This window comes from Bos indicus x Bos taurus, chromosome 29, assembly GCF_003369695.1.
Source record: "Bos indicus x Bos taurus breed Angus x Brahman F1 hybrid chromosome 29, Bos_hybrid_MaternalHap_v2.0, whole genome shotgun sequence".
In the NCBI taxonomy this organism is placed as follows: domain Eukaryota; kingdom Metazoa; phylum Chordata; class Mammalia; order Artiodactyla; family Bovidae; genus Bos; species Bos indicus x Bos taurus.
In genome coordinates this window covers 6,184,407-6,200,694 of record NC_040104.1, presented here as the reverse complement: position 1 = coordinate 6,200,694, position 16,288 = coordinate 6,184,407, and the positions used below count along the sequence as shown (strand labels likewise).

General features: G+C 51.6%; 1 protein-coding gene across 5 annotated transcripts in view; it reads right to left on the bottom strand.

Moving 5' to 3' along the window:
* Positions 1-6,368, bottom strand: part of PC (pyruvate carboxylase) — a 102,753-nt gene extending 96,385 nt beyond the window's left edge. Inside the window, exons 1-3 of one of the 5 annotated variants that reach the window (XM_027532854.1) lie at positions 6,268-6,368; positions 5,737-5,876; positions 1,813-1,850 (exon numbers count right to left, since the gene is read on the bottom strand). The gene's annotated coding sequence lies outside the window, so the exon portion shown is untranslated. The remainder of the gene's footprint in view (positions 1-1,812; positions 1,851-5,736; positions 5,877-6,267) is intronic. The other 4 variants (XM_027532857.1, XM_027532856.1, XM_027532853.1 and 1 more) reach the window with 4 other exon arrangements.
* Positions 6,369-16,288: the final 9,920 nt, after the last annotated feature.

The following is a 16,288-nucleotide window of genomic DNA, read 5'->3' as shown; positions in this document are numbered from 1 at the left end:
GCAGGAGGTGACGCTCACATCCTCAGAGACAAAGCATGACTCAGCAATGACTCAGCAAGGCCAGACCGTGGAATTTTCCCCAGGCGTCAGCCAGGATGTCAATAAGGAGAGGAGCTGCGGCATGGCATCTGGCCCCTGCAACACACAGCTGGTGGACATGTACTTAAAGCAGCCCTGGACACCCCAGCCTGCCCCAGCCTGCCTCTGGCCTGCAGGCAAATCAGGATGAGGGGTGAGCAATGGCAGCAATGTGGCATGTGGAGATGACCAGGAGTTATGCCTTCTGGCATTAAAAAAAAAAAAAGCCACATCCACCTCCCTCCAGATCACCAAGGAGACAGAGAGGAGGAGGACAGGGGAGGGCAGGAACCTTCAATGGCAGAGTCTTAGTTACGGTAACTAAGCAAAGCTCTGGGGACTCAGGAAGGATGCAGGGACTGAGAAGCCAAGCAAGCTTTAACAAATTAGATGATCTGGGAGAAGGCCCTTCCTGGCGACTAACTTTCCTTTCCAACGGATGGATTTAGGGAAGACACACAATAAAAGATGACAGTCTGGTGGGGGTTTGGGAGGGAGAGGAAAGGGGTCGGAATCTTGGATTTTGCTCATTAGCTTCCTCTGGGCCCCAGTTTCTCAGTTCCATAAAGGAGGTGGTTTGGGACCGTCACCCAGCTGCCCCTCTTCTCCCACAGGGATGCCAGTAAGAGTGACAACATTCACTCTGTCAGCCAAGACGGGAGGCCGAGAGCAGAGAGGACAGGCCATGGAGTCTGAGGAGGGTGGAGTCTGTCAAAGTTCCAGGGGCATTTCCACTCATGCCATCTGCCTTTACACTCGGCCTGCTTTCCCAAGCAAATGCCATCTCGGGGTGGAAAACAGCCACTGCTGGCCCAAGACCTAGGATATGTGAGGACATGGAAAAATCTCAGGATGGAGAAGAGCTTATGGGTCTTGAAGGGTCATCTGAGAAAAATCCCCGGGCAAAGGAATCCCCATGCTGAGCACTGGCCTGAGCTCTGGGCAACGCAGTCCCTGAGCCAGGAACCTGGCTGCGAAACGGGGGCAGCGGCTGGCCGGCCTCTGGGTGGAGCAGGGAGGCATATCAGCGTCTGAAATGCAGGCGGGCCGCTGCACGGAGCCAGGACCATGCCCGGCCAGGGCGCGCTCTCAGACCATCAGGGGCCTCGGAATTCAGGCTGAGGAGAGGCGCCAGGGTCGGTGCAATCAGTGGCGTTTCCTGCAGGGGGGGCAACCTCAAGAGCAGGAGGCTGTCAAGGGCTGCGCTGCCACACGGAGGGCCACCGGGGGAAGGGGGCAAGTCCACTGCCCCCGCCTGCATCGTTTTGGGGACACGCGTCCGGTGCTGCTTCAGCCAGCCAACAGAGCCACCCCTGTGCTCGGCTGCAGCCTCCCCAGGTCCCTCTGCCCAGCTGCCTGCCCTCCACATGGACTCAAGGGGTCTCCTCAGAGGCTGCCTGGCCCTACAGGGGGGCTTCCTGAGGTCCTGAGGAGCCACACCCGTCTCCCCCTGACAGGCCTCCCAAGCCACACCCTTCCAGAAGTTGGGCCTCCTGCTGAGGCAGGCTAGCTGCCAACTGGGGCCAGCAGGGAGCCAGACACCACGGTCTTGTGAAAACCAAGAGCGCTGGGAACAGACAAAGACTGCTTATATTTTCCAAAAATCGGACTGCTTGGCCTTTTTTATTGATTGAGCTTGATCACTGACGTGCCAGGGCTGCTAACATCTACAGCGGCTGCTCCTGGAGACGACCCACGCACATCCCACTGACCTGGATCCAGGCACAGACTTACCCTCAGTGTTTTGTCGGCTCTTGGGAGGCAGGCACTATCTAAATAAAAGAAGAAGACAGTGTTACCTCGTTTCTCTCCAAGTGCTCCCCAGAGAACCCAGGCGAGACAGAAGCACACACTTAGAACCCACAGCAGACCTGCTGCTGTGCTTCTGCCCCCCCACCCCGGGCCTGCCCCCTGATCCCAGGGAGGGGTACCTGGGGGCGGGCGGAGTTGGGGGGAACACCAGGCCACACATGGCCGAGAGCACCCACGCTCTGCCATACAACTGCCTGGGCTCCGCTGCTTGGCCACCCACTCCCAGGACCACTCAAGGCTTGTCTCCTCCTCCGTGAAATAGGAGCGACACCTCCACCCAGGCCGGAGGGTTGCTGAGGAGGCCACACACGCTCCAAGGGCTGGCACCCTGCCTGGTACAGAGGACGTGCTCAGATCTTAGCCGATGGGCCCAGTAAGAAGCATTTAAGCAAGTTTTCTGGCACCCCCTACACAAGAAGAAGAAGTTCCAGAAACTTCTCTTCTTTGATCTGAAGTGCCTGGTCCTCCTGCCCACTCCATCTAGCCCCAGGCCTATCTTCTCTGCAGAGCCTTCTCCAACCCCTAGGCACTGCCTCCTGTCCGGTTCTCTGAGCCTGGTTCCTGTCTTCTCTGCAACCTGACACCCAAAGGAAGAAGCCATCACGTCTCCTATTTCACTGACTAGGTCCTCAGATCCTTTCCTGCAGAGAGCAGCACCCCTCCCCCGCCCACTCCACACACACGAAGAGCACACTCTGTGCTCAGGCCCATGCGAGCCCAGACAGTGGCTCCTGACCACTTTCTGGAGTTTACAGACTGACTGCTTGATTTTGAATGACCACACCTGTCCGTCAGCTTTAACTACCAGCCAGGAAAGAGCAAAATGGAGACACAGGCCAACGCACCATCAGATGAACTAAGTCCGTATTCCGAGAAAAGCAATTGCCTTGGTAGATTAGGTCAAGACTGAAAATGAATATTTGGGCCATTCAATTTATTAAAATACTTCTTGAGCACATACCCTGCATAGGCACCGTGCCAGAAGGCACAGGCTCTGCTCCCCAAGCGCCAAAAAGCAGGTTGTTGGAGGCGAGCAAAGAGAGGTTAACAACAGGATAACACACGAGAGGGACCCAAGCAGGTACCCTGAGCCTGACGGTGTGCAGCGGACCCCAGCTGCGCTCTCTGCTAGCTGTGTGGCTCTGGGGGAGCTATGCACCCACAGCTCCTCATCTGTAAACAAGGAGCTAACAGTACTTTTGTTGTAGGGTTGTTGTGATAAATAACTCATAAAAGGGGCTTAGCAAGGTCCCTGCCGCCTCGTAGTAAGAGCTCAACAAAGGCTGGCTTTTACTATGACGAGAAATCATTATTTATCATCTTTATGATTAAAAGAGAGAACCCAGGTCCAACTCAATAGATTCAGCAAGGCTTAATGCAGAAAAGTCTGAAGAGTAATTTTGCCAGGACAAGATAAGAGGAAAAGGCCTGCAGAGAACAAGGTCACGAGGAATAAAAGCAGAAGAGGGGGCAACAGCGAGTCGTCTCAGATGAGGCTGAGGCAGAAGAGGGTACCTGCGGGCCAAGTGGAAGAAAAAGCCCAGGAGGTGGGGTCCCACCTTTCCCTTCAGTAAGAGGACGTGGTTTCCTCTTTTCGTCATCTTCCCACCCTCCACTATCAGGCCCCACTCCTTTGACAGTTTGGCAAAGTTTCCACAGCTGAGACTAGAGGCAGTTAGGACAGAGGGGAAGACAGGGTCGAGCGGGCCCAGGTGAAGCTTCAAGAGAGCAGGCAAAACGCCCCACTTCTGTGAAGGACGTCTCCAGGAGAGAAAGTAGCCCCCGAACAGGCACACTTTCCGGATGGGGGGGAGGAGGCCCCGCTCAGAAGAGTAAGGTGCTCCTGGGAGGCAGCCAGAGAGAAGGCCCATCTATCCTCAAGGGCAACGCCGAGGTGCGTGAGGTGTCCCGCTCACACAGAAGGGTGCTGGAGAGGGATGTGGACGGCCCTGGGCTGCCCAGGCCCTCCGCCCAGATCCTCCGATTTGTGACAATCATTCTTGCAGCACCAGAATGGGCTGCAACTTGGAACGAGACCTCGGTCTGCAGTCCCGCAGAGCCCTACTCCCCACGCCAGTGTCAGGACAGACACCTAGCACAGCACCCAGGGCTCTGGAAGTGAGACAGAAGAAAATAAGGCAGCGGACCAGAAAGAAAGAAAAAGGCAAGCCGCCTGTACAGGTGCATCAAAGGCAGGAGGGATCCACTGGGCTCACAACCCCACGGCAAACCCCTCTGAGGGGTGATGCTGGCGGTGAGAGTCAATCGAGCTGCAGCAGGCTTCAGTAGAGAAACAGAGAGACATAAGGTGCAGAGGGGACTTGGGGCAAGCTGGGGAAAGTCTGAATGGATGCCTAATTTAAACAACAGATATTGAGCAACTACAGTGAGCAAAGCCCTTTCCTTCAGGACAGGCCGAGCAGCCACTAAGAAACTTCTCACAAGGACGCCTGCTCACAGGTTGCTTATCAGAATACAAACATAGCAAACTGTAGCTCAGGCCTGCTGCTTCTGGGCCCTCAGAGCCCAGCCAAGCCCCCTGGCGCCTCTGGACCCAACCTCACTTCTGACTTAGGGAGCGCCCTCGCCTTGTTCCGTCTCCTGCAGAGGTCTCTGCTCGGGGACCAACCAAACGTCTCACTCTACTGGGAACCTGTTTCTTCCACATTCTCCTTCCACCTTCCTCAGCCTTCCTCTGGTAGGCTCTAGTTACTTAAAACTCACCTCTACTTCACCGTAAAACCCTGGCCGCTCGAATCCATCACTGCTTCTTCACTGCTGGCCCCAGTGGAATCAAAAGGCTCGCAATTCACCTCTTCCATGGAGCCTTCCCCAATCCATGCCCATCCAGCCCCCAGCCAGTCCAGTTATCCTCTCCCTGGCCTTGGTATCTCTCACCCTGGTGTGCCAGCCTCTACAAAACTTCCTCCTCCACGTCCTCCTTGGGCCATACCTCGCCCACACCCACTCTCCACAAACATCTACGGCATGCTGATTGGCTGCTTACGTTCTGTTTCTTTTCCTCTCCCCCAACCAGTTTGTTGGCAGTCCTGGGGCACCTCATCTCCCAGGTCTTGGTTCATGCAGCACCCAGTCTAGGGCTCTGAACATGACAAGTGTGCAGAGAATGCGAGCAAGGGTTCAAGAGTTTAGATGAAGAGCAGGCAAGCAGAAAAGCCGTAGCTGCGAGCAGATAGAAATGCTGAGCACATCCATCCCAGAGTAAGTGTTTGCAACACAGGCAGGGGAAGAGTGAGGGGGAAGCCAAGGCTGTGGGTGCAGGGGGTGAGGGAGCAAGTGGAAGGTTGACCTCTTGGTAAAGACTGGGGAGGCTCTGGTTATGATCTGGCAAATATTGGCACCTCTGTGAGCCTCAGTTTTCTCAGCTAAAGAATGGGGATTCCTGGCCTACTCTTTCTCTCTTAAAAATCAGATTTGTAAGAATTTCAAAGGTGCCAGGGGCCGAGGGACCTGACCTGGCCCCAGCACTTGTGAAATGAGGAAAGGAATCCCCAGAAGTGAAAGAACTCACTCAGAGTACACAATTCAAGACAAGCTGGGAGAAACCTGTATGGGAGGTCCTCCCAGACGGGGCTTCAGCCTGCATGCCCAGGAGGGCATTTCCCCAGGCCCAGCTGCTACTCACTGCACATCGTAAACTGCTAAAAGCTGTAGAAATAACGGACTGAGCCCAGCCCCACCTCCTCCTAATCACTGCTCCTGGGCGCCCCAGGCCTCCACCTCTGCAACTAAGTGGAATTCTAAGAATGCCCCCCAGGGGTTACTAGGAGGATCCTACGGGAAGCAGAGTGCAGGCACTCGGAACACGGAAAACCCTCTCCTTACACGCCGCGGCTTTCTTCAGAGCTGAGCAACTTCCAGTATGATGGGGGACACTTGGGCTCCGGACTCTGACAGACCTGGGTTCGAACCCTCAGGGACCTCGCGCGAGGCATCTGAGGGCTCCGTGCCCTCAGCTTCTCCATCTGCAAAATGGGCCCGAGAGCAGGAATAAGGCCGCCAGCGGCCCCCCTGGGCGCGGGGCGGACAAGGCCGGGCGGTGCCCGCGCGGGGAAGATGCTCGCCGGCTGGCGAGCCTGGAGGACTGGGGCGAGGGATCCGCGAGGAGGGGTCCCAGGGCTGGGCGGAGGGCTCGCGCAGGCAGTCCCCCGCCGGAGGGGGAGGGGAGGGGCGGCGCACGTCGCGCCGCGTCGCGCGCCGCCCGCCGCCGTCTCCTCCAGCCGTCACTCGTGGAGCCCGAGCCGCCTTGGCGCGCGCGACCCTTACATAAGCGTCCCCCGCGGCAGCGCCGGCGCACGCCCACCCGCTCCGACCCGCTGCGGGAAGCGGGAGATGCACAGCACCGGCGGCACTCACCTCCTCGCTGCCGCCGCAAGTCGTCGCCACCGCCTCTACGGCCGCTGCCTCCACTGACAGGGAACAGCTGCGGTCTCCCCGCAACCGAACTTGCTGCAGTCCCAGTCCCGCCTTACGGACTTCCTATTGGCTCAGGCAGCCCAACCCCTCCTGCTACTGGACAGCATCCTCCGTCACTCACCGCTCCCTGCCCAGGACTCCTCCCTACGCCCGCCCGCCCGTCACGTTTAAGCCTTGGCGCCCCACGTTAGCCCCGCCCCTCGCGTCCCCGGCGGGCCACTTGATTGGTGATGAGGCTGGGGGAGCCCGCCTCTGGTACACCACCGCCTACTCCCTTGTCTCCAGAGCCCCACGTGGGCCGCAAGGCCCCAGCCGCGTCCCGCAATAGGCGGAAGTGGCCGTGCTTTGACAGGCTGTGATTGGCTGTCGGCGGGGGTGGGGCCATGCGATTCATTCACTCGAGTAGCACGTGTCTCCCAAAGCCGCAAGCATAACAGATAGCAACCCGGCTCTGGGTTCGGGTACACTCAGATATGCGCTAGTGGGTGGAGGAGAAGTCGGAGAAAAAGGGTTTGCGAAGGGCAGGAGGAAGGAAATGGCGCTTGTGCCACACGACTTGATGTGATTGTGTCTTTTAGCAGCTGTGGTGGTGGGGGGGGTGGGGGGTGATGGCGATGGGGAGGAATCTCGGTGTGACCTTGGACAAGTGACTTCCCTTCTCTGAACCTCAGTTTCCTAGTCTGTAAATCGAGGCCACTCAGGACCTAGAGAGTTTAGAAGGCTTGGTTGAACGGAAAGTTTCCAAAATGGGGCTCTGTGCCAACCAGAGGATGCAGAAGTGACCAAAACAAACCAAAATTACTGCCAGTGAGAGAAGATAGATGACTTAAAAAAAAAGTGCGGCCCTGAACAGGTCTAAGCAATAATGCTCTTAAGGGCGCAAACACTGTTATCAGGTAAGAGAATTAACAACTGCAAAGATAATAAATCAGTTGTAAACTTCCACTTTTGTTTCAATGATAAAGATTAGCCTAAAGCACTTTCCCGAGCTGTTTTGCAGGATTTAACACCTCACCGCTGCCCCACCTCACCACCCCAGGTGCTCAACCAGTAGATCAACTGGAAGCTGTCAACCTTTGCCCCAGTTCTATGGTGAATTCCCCTCCATTCAAGCCCCTTCATGAACAGGCATATACAACCCAAGCCAGTTCATGAATATGTAGGTACCCTTAGCTTAAAGCTTTCCCAATTTTGCTGTTCAGGGATACATCACTCACTCTGAGAAAAATCCCCAGTGTTCTTGCTGCAAGTAATAAATTCTTCCTTCTCCAGATCTTTTGGCTGAACCAAGAGATGGACCCCGTTTTCAGGGAACATGGGCTCAGTGCTGGCTGGTCCCTGTGAAATTCTGAGTCTGATGGCTTCGCTCAGGTTCAGGTGAATCTCATGTCAATACCACCAGGTGGAGGTCTGAACAAAGAAACTAATTGAGAACTAGATATGGACCGCTGTGAACAAAGTGAAAGTGTTAGTTGCTCAGTCGTGTCTGACTCTGTGACCCCATGGACTGTAGCCTGCCAGGCTCCTCTGAAATTCTCCAAGCAAGAATACTGGAGTGGGTTGCCATTCCCTTCTCCAGGGGGATCTTCCCGACCCAGGGATTGAACCCAGTTTCCTGCCGCGTAGGCTAGATTCTTTACCATCTGCTGCTGCTGCTGCTGCTGCTAAGTCGCTTCAGTCGTGTCCGACTCTGTGCGACCCCATAGACGGCAGCCTACCAGGCTCCTCTGTCCCTGGGATTCTCCAGGCAAGAGTACTGGAGTGGGTTGCCATTTCCTTCTCCAATCCATGAAAATGAAAAGTGAAAGTGAAGTCGCTCAGTCGTGTCCGACTCCTAGCGACCCCATGGACTGTAGCCCACCAGGCTCCTCCGTCCATGGGATTTTCCAGGCAAGAGTACTGGAGTGGGTTGCCATTGCCTTCTCCTTACCATCTGAGCTCCCAGGAAAGCACCATTTTCAGAAAATGGACTTCTGTGAACAAAAGTTGTATGGATTTTGGACAGTTAGCTCAGACATATAAATGAGTTGAAGTCTGGTTAGGAAGCAAGACATTCCTCCATCCAGGCTCTCTCCTACCTCCAGGTTGAGTTCCCCTGGAGGCCGAAGTTGGAAGGGGTGTTCTACCCCAGATAGAGAATACTGCCCAGGCAAAAGCCTGAGTGGGGAGTCCAACGTGGCTAGAAAATGCATTCCTCCGTGCGGGCATCTGTAATACTAGAGACAGAATCTAATTTGGACAAGGTGCTGGTGGGAAACACAGACTGCTGAACCCCCACCTTCCCTCCCACCCCAAACTGTTCTTACGCATATTATCCACCAACTCAGAGGTCTTAGAATCTCCAGCACAATATTACTGTCAACTGAAAAAAGATGCACAGAGTGAGAGTTGCATGTGAAGTTTTATTTGGGGCAAAATGAGGACTGCAGCCCAGGAGACAGCACCCCAGATAGCTCTGAGAAACTGCTCCAAAGAATTAGTGGGGGGAGGTCAATATATAAGTGTCAACTACAAATTGCCACTTACCAAGAACACTGCCAATGACTGAACAACAAAGGCATTTGCCATCTGCCTCTACGAGATTGAATCCCTTGCTGCTATAACTGTTGACCTTCAATAACCCCCAAGGGAGTTCAGGGTGGAGTCAGGCACTCTGTGCTCCAGGGAATCTGGTGGACAGGTCTTTAGATAGTTGGATGTTTTTAGAAACAGATTTAATGACCTCAATCCTTGCATCTCCTCATATCTAGAGAAGCACTAAATCCCTTCATGGTGACATCAGATCCTCATGACTAACAAAAAACTTTTTGTAAATTGAGTGCTTCATGGTATCTTCACCAAAACCTTATATTTTGACTTTCCCCCACTGCCGCTTTGGAGCAGTCTCTCAGAGTTTTGTGAGATGCTGCCTCCCGGGCTCCAGTCCTCATTTTGCCCCAAATAAAGTTCAATGCAATCAAGCACTTATCTTACAAAAAGTTTTCTGCTTGTCATGAAGAGCTGATGTCATCATGAAGGGATTTAGTGCTTTTCTAGATATGATAAGCTCCCCTGGTGGCTCAGACAGTAAAGAATCTGCCTGCAATGCAGGAAACCTTGGTTTGATCCCTGTTGGGAAGATCCCCTGGAGGGGGCAATGACTACCCATCCCGTATTCTTGCCTGGAGAATCCCATGGACAGAAGATTCTGGTGTGCGACAGTCCATGGGGTTACAAAAAGTCAGACACAGCTGAGTGACCAACACACACAGATATGAGGAGATGCAAGGATTGGGGTCATGAAATCACTTCCTGACAGTATCTATCTAAAGACCTGTTTATTAGATCTGATAGAGTGCCTGAAGAACTATGGATAGAGGTTTGTGACATTGTACAGGAGGCAGGGATCAAGACCATCCCCAAGAAAAAGAAATGCAAAAAGGCAAAATGGTTGTCTGAGGAGGCCTTACAAATAACTGTGAAAAGAAGAGAATCAAAAGGCAAAGGAGAAAAGGAAAGATATATCCATTTGAATGCAGAGTTCCAAAGAATAGCAAGGAGAGATAAGAAAGCCTTACTCAGTGATCAATGCAAAGAAATAGAGGAAAATAATAGAATGGGAAAGACTACAGATCTCTTCAAGAAAATTAGAGATACCAAGGGAATATTTCATGCAAAGATGGGCACAATAAAGGACAGAAATGGCATGGACCTAACAGAAAGAAGATATTAAGAAGAGGTGGCAAGAATACACAGAAGAACTATACAAAAAAGATCTTCACGACCCAGATAATCATGATGGTGTGATCAGTCACCTAGAGCCAGACATCCTGGAATGTGAAGTCAAGTGGGCCCTAAGAAGCATCACTACAAACAAAACTAGTTGGAGGTGCTGGAATTCCAGTTGAGTTATCTCAAATCTTAAAAGATGATGCTGTGAAGGTGCTGCACTCAATATGCCAGCAAATTTGAAAAAATCAGCAGTGGCTACAGGACCGGAAAAGGTCAGTTTTCATTCCAATTGCTAAGAAAGGCAATGCCAAAGAATGCTCAAACTACCACACAATTGCACTCATCTCACATGCTAGTAAAGTAATGCTCAAAATTCTCCAAGCCAGGCTGCAACAGTACATGAACCATGAATTTCCAGACATTCAAGCTGGATTTAGAAAAGGCAGAGGAGCCAGAGATCAAATTGCCAACATCCGCTTGATCATCGAAAAAGCAAGAGAATACAAGAAAAACATCGACTTCTGCTTTATTGACTATGCCAAAGCCTTTGTGTGGATCACAACGAACTGTGGAAAATTCTGAAAGAGATGGGAATACCAGACCACCTGACCTGCCTCCTGAGAAATCTGTTTGGAGGTCAAGAAGCAACAGTTAGAACTGGACATGGAACAACAGACTGGTTCCAAATCGGATAGGAGTACGTCAAGGCTGTATTTTGTCACCCTGCTCATTAAACTTATATGCAGAGTACATCATGAGAAATGCTGGACTGGATGAAGCACAAACTGGAATCAAGGTTGCCAGGAGAAATCAATAACCTCAGATATGCAGATGACACCACTCTTAATGGCAGAAAGAGAAGAACTAAAGAGTCTCTTGATGAAAGTGAAAGAGGAGAGTGAAAAAGTTGGCGTAAAACTCAACATTCAGGAAACTAAGATCATGGCATCTGGTTCCATCACTTCATGGCAAATAGATGGGGAAACAGTGGAAACAGTGTCAGACTTTATTTTTGGGGGCTCCAAAATCACTGCAGATGGTGACTGCAGCCATGAAATTAAGATGCTTGCTCCTTGGAAGAAAAGTTATGACCAACCTAGACAGCATATTAAAAAGCAGAGACATTACTTTGCCAACAAAGGTCCATCTAGGCAAGGCTATGGTTTTTCCAGTAGTCATGTATGGATGTGAGAGTTGGACTGTGAAGAAAGTTGAGTGCTGAAGAATTGATACTTTTGAACTTCGGTGTTGGAGAAAACTCTTGAGAGTCCCTTGGACAGCAAGAAGATCCAACCAGTCAGTCCTAAAGGAAATCGGTCCTGAATATTCATTGGAAGGACTAATGCTAAAGCTGAAACTCCAGTACTTTGGCCACCTGATTCGAAGAACTGACTCATTTGAAAAAAACCCTGGGAAAGATTGAAGGCAGGAGGAGAAGGGGACGACAGAGGGTGAGATGGCTGGATGGCATCACGACTCAATGGGCATGAGTGTGAGTAAGCTCTGGGAATTGGTGATGGACAGGGAAGCCTGGTGTGCTGCAGTCCATAGGGTCACAAATTGTCAGACACGACTGAGCGACTGAACTGAACTGAGCTGAAAGACCTGTTACACCAGTTTCCCTGGAGCACAAAGTGCCTCCTTCTCCACACTGGACTCCTTTCAGGGCACGTCGATGGTCAGCAGCTGCAGCCACACGGGATTCAGTCTCCGAAGCAGATGGAAAATGCCCTTGGCAAGCGCCAGTCTGTAGTTGACACCACTTAAGTCCCTCTCTAGGGAATGGAATCCTCTATATTGCATTGCTAGTATTAGAAGCTCTCCAAATGGCTCTAATGTGGGTCAGTGTTGAGACTCGCAGAGAGACCTAGAGAAGTTATTACCCAGACTTCCCTGGTGATAAGAATCCCCTGGGGCTGTTTAAAAATGAAAGGGATTCCTGGACCCCAGGCCTCTCTGGATTCTGAGTCACAGGGTGGGCCCCAAGAATCTATTTAGTTTATTTTTTTAAACAAACCACAACCTGTGAAATTGATTCTTGAGGCCCAGGAAGCTTGGGGAACTTGGCTGAGTTCCTGGGAGATGCAGGGGAAGATGATGTGGGAGAGACAGGCTGAGACCAGCCTGTGGAGGGCTGGCCGGGAGGCGCGCAGGCCTCTGGAGGGAGTGGTCCCGGGGCAACTGCAGAGCAGCTCAAGGCTTCTATTAGTCTGGGAGCATGTCTGCTCTGGCGTTTGTTTGTTTTTAATTTAAAAATTATTTTTTTATTACTTTATGGCTGTGCTGGTCTTCACTGCTGCAGGGGCTTTCTCTCATTGCAGTGCATGGGTTTCTTATTGCAGTGCTTTCTCTTGTTGCATGGACTCTAGGGGCACAGGCTTAGTTGCTCCCTACATGTGGGATCTTCCTGGATCAAGGATCGAACCCATGTCCCTGGCATTGGCAGGCAGATTCTTAACCAGCGAACCACCAGGAAATCGCTTGCTTTAGTGTTCCTAAGTAACTTACTTTTGGGAAAGTTCTTGGTTTTTATCTTCTGTACTCCCATCCCCTCCTCACACTCGAACATCACTTCTACAAAAGATGAGTTTGGCACACTGTAGATGCTTAATATATAGTTTGCAAATGAAGGAATGGAAATCATCAGCCCACACGTAGTGTTTGAAACTACAGAGGGAATGGGACCATCTCCAGAGGCTGAGTAGAGTCCGGTAGAGAGGGGAGTCCAGACGGCACCACTCTTAAGGGGAAGGGGAAAGTTAGAGAGAGGGAGGCACGGGCTAACAGGGAGGAGGGGGTTGTCAACAGGGCCAGGAAGGAAAATGAGGTGATGGGGACAGTGCGATTCCTTCACTCCAGTCATTTTAGCTGCACCAAGAGACATACAGTGAGAACAAGGTACTTTCCCGTCCCCTGGCTGCTCCCAGACCAGTGAAGGCACACAAAACTCAAAGCACTCCATTTCAAAACAGTCTGGTGCTATGCTAGAGATAATGGTCAGAGTGCTCTGACCGTCCAAAGAACTCCTTACTCCATGAGAGGAGGCTTGGAGGACTTCCTGGGGGAGGCAAAGTTGATAGCTAGACAGATACATACACACATAAACCAAGCTTTTATCAGATGAAGATATTGATAAAAAGGACCCCACACATCGCCCAAGCAAAGGTGAGGGGCAGCATGTTGGGGTCAAGGCATGGAGAGGGTCAGCGAGGACAGCTCGCCAGCAAGTGCAACCTGAGAGGGTCTGTGGGGAAGGCCAAGAGAAGGACTGAGAAGGCTTGGGTAAGCAGAAGCATCCGGGTCAGTGGGGGCTCCCAGATAAAGCCATGAACCCCTCAAACTGTAGCAGTCACTATAAACCCAGAAACAGCCCACCCCTCTGTGTTTTCTATTCAGAAAGCCAGATTTGCCCTGAGAGCTCACAAGGACAACCTGGATGTCCCAGATCTCCTGTCCTGAGATGACACAAGAAAATCACTTTTTTTTTTTTTTTTTTTAAATTAAATTCTAGCAGTTCGAGATGAAACCCAGCCTCACAGCTGGTGAGATCTCAGGATAAACTCTTACTGATGGAAAGACAGGGTGGGGCGTTAGGCTGTGATGAACGTGCCCCCTCATTGCCTGAAGAACAGCCCTTCTCTGCAGGCTGGATGGTGTCTTCTTTCTAGGCAGCGGGGAACCCTCAATGGGCTGGGGATGGTTTAGGAGTAGCTCTTCTGTTCTTCTTTGTAAGTTTCCCTCGCCTCACCACCCCCACATCCTCAAGGGGCCCAGGCCACTCCACCCACGCTTTTGTGATGAATCCCCCAGACAGGGGGATTCTACAAGTCGGTCTCTACAGGGTCTCTACAAGTCGGTCAGACCTTCCACCTGCCAAGGTAGTTCCAGGTCTAGCGCCTCTCCAGGTCCATATCAAGGGCTCTGCCCATAGGCTGAGGCAGAGAAGGGTAAGGTCCTCCTCCTAGCTCTGAGCCATACTCCCCTGGACCTCCCACCATCCCTGAACAGGTAGGCTGTACCCATTTTAAAGCAGGTGTGGATACTGAGGCTCGGAGAAACAAACCGATGCCTCTCTGGATCACAGAGTTATTCAGAGGCAGAGCTGGGATGGAACCTCCAGTTCACTGACCCCCAGATTGTATTCTTTCTGCTCCACTGGCCACCTCGGTATAAAACAGAAGACAAAAATGTTTAGACTTCAGATTTCAGAGGAAGAACTTTGGTTTGAAATTTGACTTGTAAGATCACAGTCCTCAGAGGTGGGAGGGCCTTGAGCAATAATATTTCCAAGACTTACCAGGAGAAATAGATCTCCTGGAATGTGATTGTACAGACAGCTTTTCAGGCCACTGCCCAGACCTGTCTATGCCAGGGGCTTGTGATGGGGCTCAGCAACTGGTATTTTTTTAACAAGGAAAGTCTGAGATACCCTAGCTAGACCCGCCCAGCTCCATTTTACAGACCAGGAGACAGGCTCAGACAGGAGAAGGGGCAGACCCACCACTGATAGTCATCAGGTCCTGCATATTTGGAGGAAAAAAATGCAAGAGCACCCATGTGACCAGCGCTGGGACCCTGCAATTATTGATACATGCTTTGTCTAAACTAAGACTAGGGGCTTCCCTGGTGGCTCAGTGGTAAAGAATCCACCTGGCAATGCAGGAGACACAGGTACCATCCTGATCCGGGAAGACCCCCCACTGCAGAGCAACTAAGGCTGTGCTCCACCACTCAGCCTGCGCTCAGCTTCTGAGCCCGCGCGTTCCAGAGCCCGTGCTCTGCACCAAGAGAAGCCACCACCGTGAGCAAATGCCCTGCAGCCAGAGAGTAGCCCCTGCTCGCCGCAACTAGGGAAAAGCTTACCCAGCGATGAAGACCCAGCACAGACAAAATAAATAAATAAAATTGTAAACTGAGATTAATCCTCCCCTGATTCCTCGGCATGAGGCCAGGACCACATACACAAAGCCCTAAGCGCCATGCCTGGCTCAGAGTGCGGGAGGTTTTGCAAGCGTTTTTACTGTTGGGTAAGATGGTACGGGGAGAAGGCAGTGGCACCCCACTCCAGTACTCTTGCCTGGAAAATCCCATGGATGGAGGAGCCTGGTAGGCTGCAGTCCATGGGGTCGCTAAGAGTCGGACACGACTGAGCGACTTCACTTTCACTTTTCACTTTCATGCATTAGAGAAGGAAATGGCGGGGTACTCTTTCTGCCCCCTTCTGATGCCTAAGTTAGAAGCTTTCTCTATCTCCTTTATACTTTAATAAAACTTTATTACACAAAAGCAAAAAAAAAAAAAAAAGGAAATGGCAACCCACTCCAGTGTTCTTGCCTGGAGAATCCCAGGGACGGGGGAGCCTGGTGGGCTGCCGTCCATGGTGTCACACAGAGTCGGACACAACTGAAGCGACTTAGCCACAGCAGCAGCAAGATGGCATGGAGAATCCCGAATGAACTTTTTGGCCAAGCTAATATTTATACTTCCCTTTCTCTGATTTCTCCAAGTGCTAAATTGACCAAAATCTCTTGTTGAACCTAACACCCTGGCATTCCAGCTTCCTCTGGAGAAATGAAGACCAAAACAATAGACCATTGTTCTGAAGTAAAAGAACTAGTCCCCACCCCAAATGTACTGTATTACAAGACCTGCTCAGGCAAAGAAATAATTTATATTATCAGTTGAAACACACGCAAACACTTAAAATGAAATATGTATATCTGTGGGCTTCCCAGGTGGCTCAGTGGTAAAGAATTCGCCTGCCAGTGCAGACGTCACAGTTTGGTCCCTGGGTCAAGAAGATGCCCTTGGAGAAGGAAATGTATTCCTTCTAATTCTTCTTGTCTGGGAAATCCCATGGACAGAGGAGCCTGGCAGGCTATAATCCATGGGGTCGCAAAAGAGTCGGACAGGGCTTAGCGACTAAAACAACAAGCAAACAACAAATGTATACCTGCACAGCCCCCTGCCCTGTTTCTGGTGGGCATCACATTTTCAAGGAAAAGTCTAGTGGCACTAACCATTAGGCTCACGGTTCTGTCTGATCATCCTGAAGGGTGCATGAAGACTGGGGTGAAAAATGGGGGCCGATGGGGGTGGAACGCACATTTGCTGAGGACTCTGTTTGCTGACCTGTCTCTGCAGGACTGCATTCAGGGTCCACTACTGACTGTGTCTCACTGGGTAAGTTTCTTCACCTCTCTGAGCCTCTGTTATTTCATCTGAAACCATGATCACAGAGGTAAGGCTC